The 20,761-nt window shown below is 36.0% G+C and overlaps 1 long non-coding RNA gene across 1 annotated transcript; it reads right to left on the reverse strand.

Annotated features, from left to right (window-relative positions):
* Positions 1 to 18,613: 18,613 nt before the first annotated feature.
* Positions 18,614 to 19,806, reverse strand: LOC138122246 (uncharacterized). Its single transcript, XR_011156398.1, has 3 exons — positions 19,698 to 19,806; positions 19,413 to 19,634; positions 18,614 to 19,354 (listed from the first exon to the last, which is right to left on the reverse strand). It is a non-coding gene; the product is annotated as an uncharacterized lncRNA (long non-coding RNA).
* Positions 19,807 to 20,761: the final 955 nt, after the last annotated feature.

Raw genomic sequence — 20,761 nt, forward strand, 5'->3', positions numbered from 1 at the left:
TTTCAGTACCTTCCTCAAAGGCATCTAAAATAGCCTCTTCGTTCTCAACAGTGCGTACAGTCATGAGAACTTGATCTGTCTCGACTGTTCGTGCGATAACACTGAAGATCGTTTTGTGATCGGGATGATTCCTATTAGGAAAACGTTGGGCATAAACCCCTTGCTGCCTCTCTAGCATTCCGTCCTCATTTTCCGTAAATTATCAACATTTCAGAAGTCTATTTTCTTCATAGGTATTTACCAACTTCCTCAGCATGTATTCCGCGTCGTATTCATTTCTAGTGATTACTACTTGATCGTCTGCGAGGAAAAGTGTATGTAGATATTCTTTATAAATTTTTATACCCATTTGTTGTCATTTGTTCTTCCAGCCCTTGAGAATTTCTTCTAGGAAGATTTTGAATAGCGTTAAAGACAGGCAGCAACTCCCTAAGCATTTTATTTACTTGAAATAGCTGTCATATACATATTTTTTCTGATTTTATAATACTATTTTGATCTTTATATACCGAGCGATCATTTAAAAAATAAATCGAGTTTGCTTTGAAGCCTATGCTATAGCATGGGTTGCCATAGGTAACACGCCGACTCGATTTATTTTTTAATTGATCGCACCGTTTTTGCCTAATGGTATCTATGTAACATTTTCTGTACCTACTAATTCTTTCTAATATTTCAAATAATCTTTGAAGTGGTACAGTATCGTAGGCTTTTTCTAAATCAATGAATAGCAAATGTGTTTCTATGTTGTTTGCTTTCCTCTTGCTGTTGCTCTTTTATGTTTCTTGAGCCCGGTGTAAAACATTATAAAGTTTGGAACAAAATTCATAATAGCATTATGTGATGTAAATGATTTATTAAGTGTGTAAAAATAATTTTAATTTCCGTCAAAGAAAAAGTTAAAATTGCTAAAATATGTAATTTTGTTACAACAAAAAATTTCAAGTAAACGATGATAATTCCAATTTAAAAAGAACAGACCACATTTAAGAGATCCGGCAACAATGTACCTATTCATAAAATATAACCTTAAACTGAAAACAACCTAACTTAACCACGGCCTCCTAGATTCATAAGAGACTCGTCTCTTATCCGGCCTGCCGCATTCGTAGTTCTAAGCATTATTTTTGTTTTATAGGGTGCGCCACAATACGGGGTTTATGTGTTGTACTGGTTGCCTGCCTTGCAGGAAATTATTGTTTTATAGACGTGTTTTCAACATGATAGTTTTAACGCACACATACACCTGCTAGTTACTAAAAAGGGCAAAATGCAGATTGTTTGTCCCTCCTGGAATGAACTGCTCATAGCCGTAAATCTTCATTATTATCTATAATGTTTAACCTTCCCAAAACCCATTGCAAGTGCAGAAGCTAAAATTCCAATTTCTCATTCCCAAACTATACTAGACCCACAAATTGATCATTGGGGTAACTTAGCCTTCCTCTATCTTAGTAATAATTAATAAATTAATTCCAGTAAAGGGATTTTCTTTTTCGAATTTGAATCTTGTAAATGTGACAAGCAATAATCACATCCATGGACTGCCTCCGTTATTTTCATAATTAAGTAGCCACATAAAAAAGCTGTTGCCGCCGTCTCAATTTGAAAATTGGTACTTGGCAAATAAGTAAAGGAAGACAATTTTTCTACTTTTTCCAGAGAACTATCTTGCAAGGTGACTGAAATATTTACAATGGTCCTTAAATTTTGGAATCTTGGTAACATTTTACTACTTGCATATTCTGCGGCACTCATCATATTACCAGTATGATCTCTCAGTCCTATCTTCTATGCCGCATTTAAAGTGATATCATTGGGTAGATTATGATAAGAAATGTTAGGGCAGGAAAGAAAAATGGATGGTGGGACAGAGAATGTGAGCAAGCAAAGAGGGAAGTGGTAAAGGCGTTGAGAGGATGGAGGAGGAACAAAATTGACAGAAGCAGCTTCCTAGAAGCGAAAAGAAGATACAGAGAGAGATGTAGAGAGAAGAAGAAGCAGAAGAGGGAAAGGGAGGAGAAAGAGATAAAAGAAATAAGAACAGAGAGGGAGGTGTGGAAATACATAAACAGAGAGAGGAAGAAAAAAGAACCTGTGAGCGAGAAAATAACAATACAAGAATGGGAAGAGTACTTCGTGAAACTGCTGGAAGGGAGGAAAGAAGAAGGAAAGGTGGGAACACAAAGGAAAGAGAAGCAGACGGTGATGGAGGAAACAGAAATCACAGCGGAGGAGGTGGGAAGACACATAAGATACTTGAAAAAGAGAAAGGCACCGGGATGGGACGGGGTGCAAAATGAAGCGTGGATGTATGGGACTGAAAGAATGGTAGAGAGAATGGTGGAACTGATGAACGGGGTATGGAGAGGAGAGGGATTCCCGGAGGACTGGAGAGAAGGCGTAATCTGCCCAATTTTTAAAAAAGGCGAGAAAAATAGAGCGGAAAACTACCGAGGAATAACTCTCCTGAACACGGGGTATAAGTTGTATGCGTCTGTTTTGAGCGAAAGGATGAAGAGGGAAATCGAGGAAAAGGGAGTGTTGCCGGATAGTCAGGCAGGGTTCAGAAAGGGAAGGGGTACTGTGGACAATGTGTACATCCTGGATCATTTAGCAAGGGACGAATTGAGGAAGAAAGGGGGGAGGATGTACGCATTGTTCATAGACTTCAAGGCGGCGTTCGACAAGGTTGACAGAGTGAAAATGTTTGAATGTATGAGAGAAAGAGGAATAAGTGAATGGCTGGTGCGGAAGGTCGAGGAGATATATGCGAGAACGAGGAACAAGGTGAAGGTGGGAGAGAAAGAGGGCGAATGGTTTGAGACAACAAAGGGAGTGAGACAGGGCTGCCCGCTCAGTCCCCTGCTGTTCACGATATACGTAGCGGATGTGGACGAAATGTTGAAGAAAGCGCAGGCGGGGGGGGGTTGTAGTGGGTAGGGAGAAAGTATGGAGCCTGGCGTTTGCGGACGACATGGTGATTGTGGCAAAGAGTGAGAGAGAGAGATGAAAGAAATGATGAGGAACCTGGAAAAGTATGTGAGAAAGAAAAAGCTGGAAGTGAATGTAGAGAAGACGAAAATGATGGTGTTCAGCAAGAGAAAGAGGAAGAATGAGGAGAGCGAGTGGAAGTGGGAAGAAAGCAAGATAGAAAGAGTGAGCGAGTTTAAGTACCTGGGCTACACCTTCAACGAGAGAGCCACAGTCAGGGCGCAAGTGAGAGAGGTAGTGAGGAAGGCGAACAAGGTAGTTGGATGTGTGTGGGGAATAGGAGAGAGAATGTGGGGAGGCGAGTTCGGGAGGAGAATGATGATGTTCGAGAGCATGGTGGAGAGCGTGCTGATGTACGGAGCAGAGATATGGGGATGGAAGGAACGGGAGGAGGTGGAGAGGGTGCAAGAGAAATATTTGAGATGGGTGCTAGGAGTGGACAGAGAAACACCAGGGTACATAGTGAGGGAAGAGTGCAAGAGGAGCAAGCTGAGAGTAAAAGCGGGAAAGAGAGCGGCAAAGTTCGAGGACAGAATGGGCGGAAGGGAAGAATGCAGGATACTGACTGAGTGCTATAGAGAAAAGAAAAAGAACGCGGATGAGAAGGAGAGAGAGAAGTACTGTAGGAGGAACGGGTATGCCAGCGAGGAAGTGGAAAGAATGAGAGCGGAAGGAAGATGGATGTGTGCGGAGCTGAGCGAGAGGGACAGAGATACGGACAAGCAGGAGAGAAGGGAGAGAATCAGAGAAGCGAGGGAGTATGAAAGGTGCGTGACAGAGGATGTTCCGGTGTATCTGGGGAGAGAGAGCACGAAAGAAAGGAAAATGATGGCGAGATTTAGATGTGGGAACGAAGAGAGAGAAAACAAGTACTGGATGGAGGAGGAGGAAAGAATGTGCAGGATGTGAGAGAGACGATCGAGCACATGTGGAGAGGATGCGGTGAAATGAGAGAAAGGGAGGAAAAGGAACGGGGAGAAATACTGAACGAAGACGGAAGAGAGATAGGATGGATGAAAGAGGTATGGAAGAGGAGGGAAAGGATAGAGAAGGAGAGGGGTGGGGAATAAAAGAAAATGTAGGTTAATTTAAAAAAAAGAAAAAGAATGATTTTGGAATTGTAAGTTTATTTAGAACTGTGTAAAGTATAGGAATCCTTTAAAGCCCGTAGGGTAAAATAAAGTAAAGTAGTGTGATAAGAAATGTTAACTTTATGTCGTGAACTAATACAACATTTTTTCTTTGTTTGTGGCATTTTTTAAAGTTTCGACTGCACTTAGTTTTTCAAATTGACAATTTATTATATAAAATGTCATTATTCATACGTATTTTTAGTTGCATATACTAATATATGGGTCACATTAAAGTCGCTAGATGGACATACTATACGGGGAATTTTCAAAAACAGACATTTATCGAATGCGACAGGCCGGATAAGAGACGAGTCTCTTATAAATCAAGGAGGCCGTGAACTTAACACAAAAAGTGTCAATTTCCTTTAGGGAATTTCGTTACCATCGAGGTACTGCCAACGAAATCACTAGATGGTCATAGCCAACTCGGTTCCAAAAAGATCGGCTAATACATAACAATTTTTTGAGATAATAACGAATTTTACTTCAAAAATTAAATTTAATGTTTAAGTGCTTATTCACAATGGACATAAGACATAAGAAATACATAAAAGATACCTAAGAATAATTTGTAAATTTGGGCAATTGTAAAATAATTTATGTGTCCATATAATTCGAATATGATTCTTCATGCCTTTTTGTACACAACAATAATGTTCACTGAGGTCACTTCTCATAAGTTACGTAAAAATTAATAGTATATCCACTGCATGTATCATGAATTTCTTATGCCTTATGTCAAGCTTATGTCCATTGTGAATAAGCACTAATGTATTTTTTTTTTGTAAGGGTTTATTTAACCAAACAATTTAGAAGATTTACGGCAGAGAATTCGCGCTAAAATGGAACAAATAAGCCCTGACATTATTGAGCGCAGTGTACAAAGTGCACCAGCATAACATCGAACGAGACTTCTTCGTGCCGAAAAGAAAAATAATTTTCGTTATGGTTTTCATCGTTTTCTATTATTATTTGTATAGTACCAAGTACCTCAAAATCTTATACGCTTGAGTAAAAACATTGTTATTGTTTGGAAGCAAAAGCGCATGCATCTACAGTGCATAGTGACGTACGTAAAAGGGGGGAATAATTGGTTTTAATGACATGCGTGCTATAGTCTCCAGGATGTAAATTTTCTATGTTGGAATAGCATTGCACGAAGTGTGTTTTTAAAATGATTTTCCAAGCACAAAAAAGAATATACTAACGTGGGCTACAACACACTTTACGAAACAAAACTTTCGTAATTATTATAAATCTTTAGATATTTTTATAAAAAAGTTTAACTTTTCGTAATTTAATCAACAAAAATAATCACCATAAAATGAATGCAATTTTTAGTTTATTGTCGAACGATTATATTGTTTCACGTATATTTATTACGTTGACGCCAACTAAGACTCTAATAAAAGCTATTATCCATGGTTGTCTTGGTTCTATGTTGGTGAAAATAATGGACGCAAATGGACCGAAAAGAAAAACGAAGCCGTTAGTTCGTTTCACTACATCATATCGTCGATTTTTATAAATCTTTCGAATCATTATGATTATGATGTAAACATTCATACTCATCTCTTCCTCACTATTCAATATTGAATATTATACTTGAAAAAACAGTGATCTGACAAGAAAAATTAAACAAATTAAAATGGAAATTTTCTGTTGTTTCAATTATTCAATAAAAAATTAGATTAAACTGCTCTATACGAATGGATGTCTAGAAGAATTATTTAAATAATTGGAAGCAAATGAAACATAACGTTCATCATAAAATGTGGTTCGAAAAAATTTGAGCTAAAGTAATATTTATTCTATTTTGGTCAATAATCGTCTTTATACGCCCCCAAATGAGGGCATAAATTGGCCTTTATGGCCCGGATTTGTCAAAAATCTGCCAAGCAACGGTTGGTTTAATTATTCAAACAATGGTATCAAACATTATTTGATTAAAGAAAATCATAGATTATATACACAGTAACCCTAACAACATCAAAATAGCTAACTAAATTTGCATGGACACAACTTTTAGTTGATTTCCTTTAAGGAATACTAAATATTTGTTTGAATCTTTTAGAAATTATAAAATAGAATAAAACGTTGTATGTACCACGGGCATAATTGTCGATTATGGCTCTCGGGAATTTAAAAGCTCTCGTTCCTCGGGCTTTAAACATTCCCTCGTGCCATAATCTCCTGATTATGCCCTTAATACATAAATAACTATTGTGCAATACTCAATACTCAAAAAGCACTACAGCGTTTCCAGTACTTATTATTTGTTTTAAAAGAGAACGAAGAATGTTTCTCCTGATAACAAAAATTTGTGAAGAGAACAAACACAGCAGTAATAAACCAGTTCATTCTAGTTCTTTAAAAAGTATTGTTTTTTAATTTATTTTTTTTAATCAATTTTTTTTTTAGTGAATAATAATAATATTTGAATTTTAGGTGTTACGCATAAGTGTAAACAAAACTGACTTGGTTAAATTTATTTTTAATTTTTTGTTTTTGAGTTGTGATATGTGATGAATTGAAGTCATGTAATTTTTTATATAAATTTGGTCAGCAACTTCTTCAAAAGTTGTACTGCCAGGAAATGAGAAATCTCTTTTCCAGATTTACTCTTCCGCAATGTTAAAAGTTTGGATTATTGTTTATCGATTCTTTTGGAAAAATGTGCAGATCAGCGTCCTGCAAGCGTAGCAAATAGGAAAAAAGACCGGTCGAGCCGTGAAATTGTCAAATGAGAACAAGATGACATCAAATCTCCAAATAGCGTCCGAAAAGAAATTTAAATGTGATCCCCTGCCAAACTGAAGAAATCAAATAAAAATTTAAATGCGTCCTCGTTCTGTTTTAAGTTATATACTCTAATTCACCTCGGCAAATAGGTTTTTTTCCAGGAAGAGTGAGGAATGAAAATAAAATTCTTTATGAAATTGTCACGTCTTGAGCAGCTATCCGCGGCTGAAAGATGAACCAATAACCATGATAATGAGCAAGCGAAGGCATGTGACTCCACAAGTGGTACTGTTCCCCGCCTCCGCATTTAGGCACTCCCACATCCCTTTGGTCGACATCCAACCATTAAACGACCATAAAACCCTGGACTCTGTTGGGCCAAAATGGACAAGTGTCTCCTAAAGAACGCTCCATTAATTTCAGAAAATGGAAGAAAAACTCTAATGAATGTGTGTATGAACGTGTACGTGTTTAAAATGGAACGACGAAGAAGGGCGCACCGGTCGATATCGGATCACGTGGACGCCCGGGCGGCCATCTCGCCCCGCGCCTCCGCCATTGTCGCCTTGCAGATATCATTTCATATCATATCCTACCCCAACAACGCGCACCTGTAGCATCACAAACACATATCAAAATGCAACACAGTCTCCCATCGTTTTGGCACTCGCCGCACGTCCCTTATTACAGATTATTTTTATTATGCATGCGAGCGCAAATTTTTTTTAACGTCCGTCCGTAAGCGAGAAAAGCTGAAAATCGTCTAATGTATGTTATTTCACTGTGCTGCACAATTTTATTAAAATAACTACATATGTACTTCTAACGGAAATTTGAAGGAAAATTTATCTCCACTGTAAATTCGTTCGTGCATTGCACGGAGCATGATGCAATTTGATTTCTGTCTTCCTCTAGTAAAACAACACTCCTTACAAATATTTTTAATTACATCATATCTAAAATTCAAAATCAAATAATCATCTCACATAACCAGAGTCAAAAAAAAATATGGTCAAGCGGGCTTGCTTGTTCGCTAAACAGATGACGATTAATATTTATGATTTGACAGCTGATGAAGCTATACCCTGCTTTAACAGAAACAAAAGCAAGCAGCAGTCCCTTGACCACAAATTTTATGAACGCCCTTTACATACGTAATGTAAAGAAACGTGTGGGCGACGTAAACAGTTTTTTGTTACAAAACAAGTTCAGACGTCACCGTTTGTTGTAAATGTACCATAAACAGTCATAAAATATTCGTGGCCTAACCTATACATGACACTTCGATCTATTCTATTTTTTTTTCGATTTTTACCAATTTAATAATAATTAGTAATAATTAGTAACAATTTATATTACGTAGGTACTATTCCGGACACGGAATCTTGGCCAACATTTTTTAGACATTTCTTTAAAAAATTATGTAAACCAATCATTAGTGTCATTAATGAATGACAATTATTAAAAATCACATTTGAAGTTTTTCTGGTGACATCAAAAAGCAGAGAAATGGCATTATCCAGCCAAAAGTTAAATTATAATCAATAAAAGCCAGTTCACACATATTTGTCAGTTAAATGTCATTTGTGGCCATGATTCCGTGTCCGCACTTGTACCTACATATGTATGAGTCCTAAAAATTATTATATTGGCATTTTACATTTTTACAGGGTACTGTAATCAGGTAAACCTCAATTGTGCTAGCGCCGCTGATTGTGGATAACGGATTACATGTATAGGCGAGCATTCGTAAACCGGGAGTTTTTACGATTCCTACATGCCCATTCCATAAGAATGTATGTTAAAGAAAAATGACCCTTGTGCTACGATATTTTTCAAATAAATTTACAATATAGCAATATAGCACAATATCGCAACAGTCTAGAAGAGGACCTCCACAGTGACAGAGTGACAACAATTAACTTATCAGCCATCGACAAAATCCACATAGTATTGAAAGAGCACCGATTGAACGTTTGTACGGGATATATCAGATCGTGGACATCTTGGTTGAGCAGATGCATCATATCCTGCAGTAGAAATTACACATACAGGGTGTCTCAAAAATGGCGCCCAATTTCTTAAGTGGTTAAGATATTTGAAGAGTAGAGTTAAATTTCGTTGTCAATTTTTTTTTCCTTTGGCTAGTTTCCAAGTTATACAGAGTTTAAAGTAAGCAAATGTGGCAACATTCACCTGTAAAATTTGTTAATAAAGAAGATACATCTCTTTGAAATCAGCATATTTAAGAGCACGTTGTACAAAATCTATTGTTCTGATCAAACTTTTGTATTGAGATTTACCTTACCAGACCTCTATTCTTTAAGACCCTTAGGAGATTGGGCGCCATTTTTGAGACACCCTGTATAACATAATAATTATAATAAAATTGTTTGGAAGGTGAGTGCCGCATTTGTTGACTTCACAGCAGAAACGTTCTTGGTGAAAAGTTGCAAGAAAGAAGTCAGAAGAATTTGTATGTTTGAAATCATTAATAAAACATGATTTATCATTATAGGTGTCAGAAAAGTGGTTTCAAAAATGTAAAAAAAAATGTACTGTTTAATTACTTTACTACCACAACACTTCCTTCCAAGTTTGTATTGGTTTAAGATTGGGTTGTAATCTTTGTACACCTCATATTTGCAAATGCAATGCGAAAGTTGAAGAAATTGGTATACACGGTCTAAGTTGTTCAAGAAGCAGTGGTAGATTTTCCAGACCCAATGAAATTAATTCTATTATTAACCGGTCTCTGACATGTATTCATGTTAATTCAACTTTAGAACCAAACGGACTGTCTCGGGATGATGGAAAACGCCCAGATGGGATGACTTTAGTACAATGGATTAAAGGTCAACCTTTAGTTTGGGACCTTACTATTGTAGATACACTTGCAGACAGTTACGTTTTGAAAACTTCTGAAGTTTCAGGTTTTGCCGCTGAAATGGCTTGCAAACGCAAACATAGCAAATATAGTTCAATTATTTAGTCAAATTACATATTTAAAGGTTTAGCCTTTGAAACCTTAAGCTCTTGGTGCAAAGAAGCCATCGATTTCATTAATGTCATCGGAGAGCGACTTATTGCGGAATCAGGCGATTCAAAATCAAAGAAATTCCTTTTCGAGAGGATTTCCTTTGCTATGCAACGTGGAAACGCTGCAAGCATTCAGGGCACTTTTCCAGATTCCGCATTATTATCGGAAATTTTTGTATTGTAAACCAAAAATGTTATGTACTTAAGTTGATTAATTATAGTTTTTATTATGATAGATAAAAATATACTTTACGAGTACTTCCACATATCATTACAAAGAAAATGTTTCATAAAGATTAGTTTGAAAATTCTAATTAACATCTTTATAAATAAATCAGAAGAAGTATTTGATTTTTATACAGTGCCCATTTATTTATAAAACGAATTCAAATGATTCACTGGTTTCTTTGTGACGTAATAAATTCAAATATAAAATGATGTAATGATTGCTTTATTTGAAAAATATTACAAATATGGTGAAAAATTCACCATATTTGTAGGTCAGGTCAGGTCAGGTTAAAGATCGTAGGTTAAAATTGATTCAAATTCTTAGCGGTAAAGAAACAATTTAATAAATATGTACTGATATGAAACAAAATTTGCAATAAATAAAAAACAATAAACGTCAAATGTAACCTGCTTATGTGCGAAGAGAGGTGACCAAAATTCGGAGATAGTGCGTATTTGTTTCATACGCGTCTGCGGCCACGTTTAACGCAGTTTTTTTTCTTTTATCTTGCAAACCAGACGTCTTTCAAGGACAACTTTCTCCTCACAGCATCTTTTATTGACGATCCATTTTTTAATATAAATGTTAAGGCATGTAAAAATTACGTTTTTAAGACTCGGGTTATAGCATTAATGGGATTTTACTCTTAGGGCCGGTTGCACCAGTTAAAGTTAACTGTAGGTTAAACTGCTTCGTTACTTTAATTACCTATTGATAAAATAATGTTTTCGTATATTTTAATCTGTACTTAAATTTAACTCATGTTGGTGAAACCGGCCCTAAATCGTCTAAAATATCTTCATTTTAAATTTCATACAAATCCGTTGGCAAATAACCGAGATATGAGGCTCGAAAGTCTTAGGTAGGACACCTGTATATTACTCGACCACTGTTCGAAGTAGCCAGGAGGATGAAGTCGAATTTATTTGTCACTGTTATGTGTTCCCTCAGTATCAAAATTGACCTGATCTTTAATTTAGCAAACGATTAATGTGTTTTTTACCTCAAATGGTTTTGTAAGTAGCCTTAGCTATTTTAAAACTATATCAAGCAATTACAGGAGGAACAATAAAATAATAAATAATACAGGGTTATTCTAAATGACTGTAGTCCAAGCAGGCGTGAAAACTGAAGGTAAAATTTATGGTTGCCGCTCCACATAAAAAACATCAAAATGATGTGAATAAGTGAGTACACACCGTTCACACACAGGAGTTAAATGGGGTGCAAAACAACTCAATATTTTTGGATTCAATCGTTAATTTAAAAATAATAAATAAAATCCTCATCACCGCACTTTTCACCTAAAAAATGACAGTGACAGCGACAAAAATTGACAGTTCACATGAATGAAAAATGTCATAACATGGACATGGCCTGCTTCGACTACACTCATTTAGAATAACCCTGTACATACAGGTGTCCCAGAACTCGCGCCCCAGAGAAAACAGACAAATGCCGACGACAATCTCGATTCTAAAAATGCAAACGAAGAACAATTAATGGCTTGCATAAGAGAGTTGTGAGACATCTAAGATCCACCAATTCCAGAAAGGGAACTCTGAGGTGTTAATGTGAATAAAATCGGTTGCTAAGTTTATAAATTGTCACAATTAAATAATGTCAGAATGACATGTCCGCTAAAGTGTCAACATCAACATGTTAGGTTAAGGCAGATGTCATTCAAGATGTCACATTCGCCATCGATCACATGAATCTATGTAGTAGTTTTATTTTTTTAAATAAAACAACAAATGGCGGTTCTGAAAACAATCTTGTTTATTCTAATGCACGTGAGCTTATCGCACAAAACAGGAAGAAAAGGTATAACACAAGCCAAAAAAGGGATTATGAAACGAAAAATAAATACAATCAGAGGAAGTGCTCAAAGTGGCCACCATTCATTTGCAAGCATAACCGTACCAGTCGCAAAAGATTCAGCTTAGAATTCGTAACCATTTCAGGAGTAATTGTGGCAAAAGCTTCCTGAACGCAACTCCTGAATTGTTCTCCTGTAGCAATAAGGCAATAGGACCGCACAGGCCAGTGTCGTGGACCACCACAACTTATCAATCGATGAGGATACTGTTGATCCAAAATTTCTCGAACTTGTCGACTGAAGTGTGGTAGTGTGTCGTCGTGTTGAAACTAGCCGATAGCACAAAAAAGATGTGAAATGTCTTCAAGCAAATTGGAAAGTTCTGCATTCAAAAATTCTCAATTCAAAGTTCTGGGTGAATGTCTCGAGCTTACCGTGCAGGAAATTCAAAAGATCCTACCTAAAAAGGGAAGTTAGCTGACATGTAAACTAATTTCTATTGAAGACATACCACACAATTCCCTAATAGACCAACCCACAAATTTATATAAAATCGTTGCTGAAATGCTCTTGAAAATAGAGCATGTGGATTTACTTAATTTCCACATTCTCCGTAAATTATCAACATTTCCACATTCTCCGTAAATTATCAACATTTTCACATAATCCGCTGCAGAATACATGATGAAAGAGCACGGTTGACCACGAAGGCGGTACTAAAGCGATTTGAAGTGATTTAAATGAAATTTTGACACTGACGTTTCTTAAAAGTTTCATAGCCGGTCAGTTTATTGAAAACGTAATAAAATATGCAACCTAGCAACAATTACGGGAAATAGACCTGGATGGCTTAAAATGCTTTGATTGGTCGAATTAAACTGTTCTTTTCTTGAATACCGTTCAACATAGAAAAATTTTTCATTGGGATTATTTATTTGTCCTTTTATGAAGATTTCTCCTTTTTTCTCTGGGGCGCGAGTTCTGGGACACCGTGTATATGTATACAGGGTGTTTTCGAAGTTGAGGTGTTCCTTTTAACATGTGATAGTATGCGTTGTTCTAAAGAGTTTTAGCCAAAATCACCTTAGTAAAATGCGTACGGCAATGCAGATACAATAAGTTAATTTTTTTGAAATTTTTGAAACCGGTCCTGCTCAAATTTGCGCTGATTTGTTAGAAATTGGAATTGACAAATAAAAAATCAAATGAGCATGGACGTTAATCAAAACTACTGTCAGAGTTGTCATCTAATTAGTCGAAATGGCTTTATTATTAGGAAAATAATGAGCTCACAGATATGTTGCAAATGCATGGGCAATGTTATCACGTTATCAGAATGCATCTGCAGCGTCCAGAGAGTGTTGCAAAGCGATTTCCGGAAAGACACCATTCTGGGCCAGGTTAGTTATTAATCTAGTACAGCGGAGAAATGGACAGGACCGGACTTAAAATTTTAGAAAACAATAAAAATATACAATCAATTATCTCCGTTAATACAAACATTTTACTAAGAAGATTTAGGCTACAATTCTTAAGAATAATGTATAGTACCTCGTGTTACAAGGAACGCGTCAACTTCGAGAACACCCTGTATAGTAATAAAAAAATATTAAGCTAAATACAAGGGTATTTACGGTTTTGGGTAACTTGATGTTTTAAAGATCCAAGCAAATGTAAGCTATATTATACGACCTGAGAGAACGCAAGACTTATATGAACCCTTATTACCATTTTAATCAAATGTCAACCGACTTATTTCTAAAAATATCTTTAAAAGCTTTGCAGCAGAAAATAGAACGTAAAGAAAAAATATTTTTTATTTTTAGCTTTGACCATAGGATGAAATATAACTTCATGTTATTCATTCTCAACCAGTAATAATACGTAGGTACGTGTAGTTTTAAATGTATTTGACAAATGTAAGAGATATCACAATCACTAATCCTGTTGTCAAAAAAGTGGGTTCATGTTCGATTTTGTTTTTGTGATCCGCTTGAAAATAAAATAGTATACTGGGTGCCCCAAAATTCGCGGAACAGAATTTTGTCGAAGATACGGACCTATTTGTTACACTAAACATTTAAAAACATTCTATGTACTCATATCCCAATAGTCTGCAAATATTTCATTTTTCTTCTATCCATGTAAATACGAAAGAAAAATCAAAGCCATGTTGCCATACGTTATTTGAGGTAAAACGGACACCTCTTGGAAATGCTGGAAATAATGAAGAAAATAATTACAAACCTGATCACAACCACACAGAATTATTATGCCACTGGCTAGTAAAAGACAAAAAGACAATTTCTTTTTTACTATTTAAATTAAAAGAGATCAGAGCTGCATCTTTTGAGCCTCCATATCTTCAAATCTAAAAGGTATAGAATTTTTTAATAAAAATTTTTTTTTTAATTTTCTAACATGAATTGACATTGCTCCACTGAGTTGTTCCGTGGCACCCAGTATATCATTCAGAGTAGAAGCTTTTTTTGTGCTTCGCCCAGTTGTCGACCTCAACTGCGTTTCGGTCTTCAATCTCTGGGCTTAGCACAAAAAGAGACACTTCTACTCTTAATGACATAATATACTCGTACTATTTTTAGACACCCTTAATGAAAAAGGTAATTTTACGTACCCCCATGCGGACAAGAAGTAATTCTTTTAACCAAAGTATTTTATTTGCCCAAAAAAGTGTTGTATCGTTTATTTCTGGTGGTTATTTGGTGCATAATAAGAAAATGAATGTTTATATAATCGATAGCAACAGCGTGATGAAGAGATATCTAATACAACAGCCAAAGTGATGTCTAATATCTAATACGCCGCCGAACATCGCAGATGATAATCGCAATAATTGCCCTGTCACCATAAATTATGTAAATAAGTAATTGTATTGCAAATATGTAGTAAATTTCTCGTTTTGTTGGTAAGCTGATAGAAAATACTATAAAAAATTGTTAATATGTATTAATAAATGTATCTATGTATTTCAAAAAATTAGATACAAAATAAATTTGTAATTTTTCCAATGATGTCTTTTGATTTGCAGTTCGTGCGGTCGCCTAAAAGTGCCTTTTCTCCTCGCCTGCTTTCAAGTCTCGGCTGCGCCTCGACTAGAAAACCCAGACTCGGACGAAAAATATGGACTTTTTGGCCTTGATACACAAATAACTATTCCGAGTTATAAAGTTTTCAAATTCACCAATCTCAGATTGCAACAAAATTCGAAATCCCGACAACGCAAAATTGCGGTGATTCTACCTTGATAGTCCTCAACTCTGATTGGTCAAGTTTAGGATGTCTTTTCTCGATTATCGCTTGAGATGGGACTTTTTGTCTTTAAAATTCACATTTACCCAAATATGTACTCCCTTTTTTCTCGGGGGAGGCAGTTCTGGGACAGCTTTTATAAACGTAGTTTTATTTAAATATTTGTGCTTGTGATTTAAAAAGTTCCGTTCTTTTTTGTATGCTTCTCAACATTGTAGCGTATTCGGGTATTCGGGTGTTTTTTTTTTGCAATAGATATTAAATATTGAAATACACTGCTCCCAGAAATTAACGCTTCACTTTGGAAAATGAGAAAATAGTGTGCGCTCTTGCATAATCATGTTTGAAGATGATATTATCCCCGATAAATGGGGTAAATGGTACCACATATTGTTCCAGGATATCTGTTACATAAACTGTGCTATTCATTGTCCCTCTGGGAAAAACATGCAAATCGGTACAAGCCGTAGAACATACATCCCAAACCCATCCCAAACCATAACCGAGCCACCTCCGTAAGGCTGCCTTCCAAGAATGTTGCATTGGGCATAGCGTTCGTTTAATCGTCGAATTACTCTTACACGTCTGTCAGATGACTCCAAGCAAAATCTGGAGTCATCACTCATCTGAGAACAGTACTCGTGCCCATTCATTTTTATCATTCCATCTGGCATAGTTTTCGGCAAATTGCAGACGTGCTTGCCAATGAGCTACTGTTAATAAGAGTCCAGTAGCAGGGCGTCGAATGTGCAAGTTGTCTTCTAGAAGACATTGGCGAATGGTTTCGAGGCCAATTCAAACGTTAGTTCCTCGGACTAGCTGCATTTGCAGAAGTAGGGTATTGGTGAAGCGTTCCCTGACAGCGAGCAATCTCAGATATCTGTCCTGTGCTGGTGTTGTGGCCCGATGTCTTCCTTGTCCAGGACGCCTAACATGGTCTCCAGTCTCCCTGTAACGTAGCATTACCCGAGAAATGGTAGATTGCGAAACCTCAAACCTTTACACCAGCGCAGGATGGAAATATCCTTCGCCCGCTAACGCACTCATCACGGCTTAAATTGCGAAAAACTTGGTTCATTATGACCAAAACTTGTGATTTTTTACAAATCGCTAGCAAGACAATACAAATTACGATACAGTTCGATCAAAAAGGACAACCGTTTACTGTACGTGTTAACACCTTATCTTTTAGTATGGCTTTTTTTAACAATAAGTAAGCAAAGACAAGCTATCTACGAGTATTTTAGTTTTTGCACGTACTATTTTAACAAATCATAGCATCCATGTTTGGAAATATTTGTGTAAACGTTTCGATTATTACAGAAAATGTTAGTGATGCGTTCATTTCTGGGAGCAGTGTAGTAGCAGATCATGAGATCTTCATAAGGAAGGTGATAGAAAAAAAAAACGATAGGGAAGTTTTCCCTACATTTACGTAACTTTGATAATGACATTCTATTTAGAGGGTACCTTTCTACAGGTCATTATAAATTATTGTCCCATCGCAGTAGGCGTTGATGATGTAGTTAAATGTGCCGCAAGCCTCATAACATGAGTGAGAGTAGTATTGCCGACAGATGGCGCTCCTGACGATTGTGGACATCTGTCTACTAGTTTGTTTAACGTTGCGAGGCTGCCGGCACATCCAAAATTTGTGTGGGTTTTCAACGCCACCTGCGATGGGACAATCCTTTATAATGATCCTGTAGATCTAATATGTTATTTCCCTCGCAAACAATGCTGAATATAATATACAGGGTGTATCTGAAATACGTGTGTTAATTCAAACCAGTGAACGAATTCGCCAATTTATGAAACTTTTCTCTACAACATTTTTACCAAAAAACATTGCAAATTGATTTAAAATCTGGAATAAATTAACCATCAAAGTGTATACCCGTCTAAAGTTGACTCAAGTTGCAAAAAACCACTTGTCTTTTGCAACAGCATTTTTTCAATGTTTTTGAACCAAATAAAGGCACAAAGAGACCAGAAAATCATAGTTAGGATTGAATATTTTCCATATAAGTACAGTTTTAAAGTAATTTCAAATGACTATGCCATAAAAGTGCTGTTGCAAAGCAAAGTGGTTTTAGGCAAATTGAGTCAACTTTATGGGTAAGGGTGAAAATTTTCTGTTGTGATAGAAACAGAGCCTTGTCAAAAATGTTACATTGTTATAGAAAAAATTAAATAATTAAATTTAAATACTCATGGTTACAATGTTACAAAAAACTAGAGACTATAGTTGACTCAAGTTACAAAAAACCACTTGTCATTTGCACAGCTTTTTTTTCATATTTTTGAACCAAATAAAGGCACAAAGGGATCAGAAAATCATAGTTTGGGTTGAATATTTTCCATATATACTCCATTCTTTATCTTAGTGAGTGGTCAATGCGATCAAGCAAGCCAAGGGTAGCTTTGTAAGTTTTACTTTTTCCACCAAATTTTTGTGTGGTGTAAATCAAATATTACCTGTCATCGCTGCCATTCAGATTCAGAATCTTCGTCAAGCATTCATGTCCAAATCTCGCGATCTTATGTCGCGAAATGTAAATATATAAGCCGTACACTACACATCGATTCTTAAATTTAACCGTTCCCGGTCTGAAAATCATCGGCGTCCGTCGTCGGTCAATCCGACCGAAAATTATGCCCGTGTCGGGTAATATTGCAAAGAAGTTTGGGTTTGAAAAATTAACCGGATTCTTAAACCATAAACCGGACCTAATTTGACCGGAAAGTGTGTGACCGGTCTCCCAAGTAAGTTATTAAAATTTTTTAGAACGATGCGATGTGAAGATGACACGTTTGAGGTTATGTGTCGGTGCATGTGAATCATGACAATCATGAACAATTTAACTTGAAAAATAATAAATAGAAAGACTTTGCGGCGTCTCTGTAAGTACATTATTGTAATATCTGAATATTTTTTAACAACTACCAACGCACTTTTCCATGGGAACTTTCAAAAATCCCTAAATTCAACTTGACGGCTGGAAATTTCCCTAAGACCATTCACCAAGATAAAGAATAGAGTATAAGTATAGTTTATTTTTTAATCAAAGAACCACAACACCGCAATTTACACACAAAATAGAGGTGACAACATTGTACACTTTTGACAGAGGGTGAAAAATCTCATCATATAAAAATTGAGGTTATTAGAGATATTAGTAGCGCAGCATGTGAATAAAGTTAATAACAACGAATAACAACTAATTTGAGAGTTTAATAAATGTCTTTATCTTACAGGTTGAGTTTTTGAGCTACCTTAGACCATTGTTTTCGGTGATAGAAATCAAATATTATTCACAAGTGAGATAAAGTACTCACAAGTGAGTAAATTTGACAGCTGTCGGTTTTAATTAAAATTTGTGATTTTGTATTGAAAATACTATTTTGTTACAGAATATTATTTATTCAAAATTTTTATAAACTAGGTGAACACTTTAAACAATTACAAAATCTCTAATTCTTATTAATGGTAACATTAATAGTACAGTTCGTGTTGTTGAAGTAGATTTCTTTATCAGCATTGAAACCTGCTTCCTTGTTCTGGTCCACAATCGTGATTTCATGGTTTACTATACTTGTAAAACTGCTACTCTCATTTCCAAGAATTTTTTTCGCAATACCAATTTTATTTTGTAGAGAATCCTCTACATATCCCTCAACGACAGTGTCACTCTTCCAGCCACCGAAACGCTTCAGAGTTCTCACATCGGCACCACAGTCAGACAACAAAGTAGCAGCCGATCTGCGAAATGCGTGTCCGGTATACATTTTGGAGTTCTCTAACTTCAAAAATGTTGCTATCAATTCTGGCATCTTTCCGAAACTGTTAATGCCAACGGGTTGCACCGTACATTTTCCACTTCGATAACAAAGAAATAGTCTCATTGTACTCAATTTCTTTGGGCGCAAATTAATATATTTGCGATATAAATTAATAGGATTAATTCCAAATCTAGTAGACAACATTGTGAAAGACCTTTTCTTATGGGTCTTTGTGAAAGGAATATGGATCAGGAGGAGATCGCCTTTGTCTTCTATGTCAGTGATACACATTTTTACTAATTCATCGCATCTACAGCCACCAGCAATTGCGACAACAGCCACAAGCTAAACAAATTATGCCAAAATTTAATACCTCGTTGACATACGTCAAATGTATACGTACTTTGATTAATAAAAACGTGTCATCGGGCGCGTTAAGAAGGAACTTGTCGATTTCATCCCTTGAGAAAATCAATGATTTTTTTGCTTCGTAACCAACATGTTGTTGTTTCAAAAAGGCGGTTAATTTGTTGTACTTCCCTATGTCCACATTCTCATGCACATTTAGCGCAGCTTTCAGCATTGAATACTGCGCCCAAAGAGATGACGACTTGTATTTTCGTGACTATGTATTTATAAAATACCACATGTATTAATACATAAGGTAGATAGGTACTACATAACTTACCTTTTGAACAAAATATGCCAATAAAATATCTTCCGTGTTAACTGCCAAACAATTATCTGCCTTCCACTTTACGAACAGATTATACTCTTTTTCGTATATACCTATGTTTCGACTTTACCGGAAGCAAACTGGAAACGGCAAGTTCCACGTCTAATTGGATATTTTCCGGTAAAACATCCATTTTGATAATAACGTTTTACAAATTGTGAAAAAAACAACGACATTGTTTATTTCATAACTATGACAATCATTGGTAACTGCGAAAACTGATACATATACATACAAGCATACTATTATATTTTTATAGGTGAATATTTTAATTGAATGAAACCTCATTCTTTGTATAGTTGCACCTGTAAGATAAAACGTCGTATATAGTTCTCCCAGAGCTGCAGCGGTTTTATGGCAGGGTACTATTGTATAAACGTTAACAACACCGACAATAGGTTTAAACCGCAAGTACAACCCCTAATCGTAAATTCGTCCAAGTACTATCCTGTAAACTGACAGGTATAGAACGAAAATGATGATTGACAGGGGTCTGTTTATGTCGCTTATCGGCATCTCAACAGGCGTAATAATTACTATTGCCCTGCCATAAAACCGCTGCAGCTCTGGAAGAACTATATCACACGTGATCCAAATGCCATTATGAAACTCGTGAGAAGTGTCCCACTCGTGCGCAAGCGCACTCGTCGGTCAAAATTCTCACTCGCGTATAATGATGCATTTCTATCACTTATAATATAATATACTATACTTTGCGAGGCATTTTTAATAACACGTTCAAATTTTAGCTGCGAGTTTGCGTTCTTTCAAGGACATTAAAAATGACAGACGTTGGCTGGTACAGCCAATTGATATCATTAAATTCCCTAAATTTAGTAAAATTTTATATTTACAAACCTAAATCAACAGGTCGTGGTTCTTTGATTAAAAAATAGACTGTATATACAGTTTTAAAGTAATTTCAAATGACTAATGCCATAAAAGTGCTGTTGCAAATTTTAGATAATTAAAGTGGGTAGAGGTTGCAAAGACACACTTGTCATTTGCAACAGCAC

This window comes from Tenebrio molitor, chromosome 1 (genome assembly GCF_963966145.1).
Source record: "Tenebrio molitor chromosome 1, icTenMoli1.1, whole genome shotgun sequence".
Taxonomy (NCBI): Eukaryota; Metazoa; Arthropoda; class Insecta; order Coleoptera; family Tenebrionidae; genus Tenebrio; species Tenebrio molitor.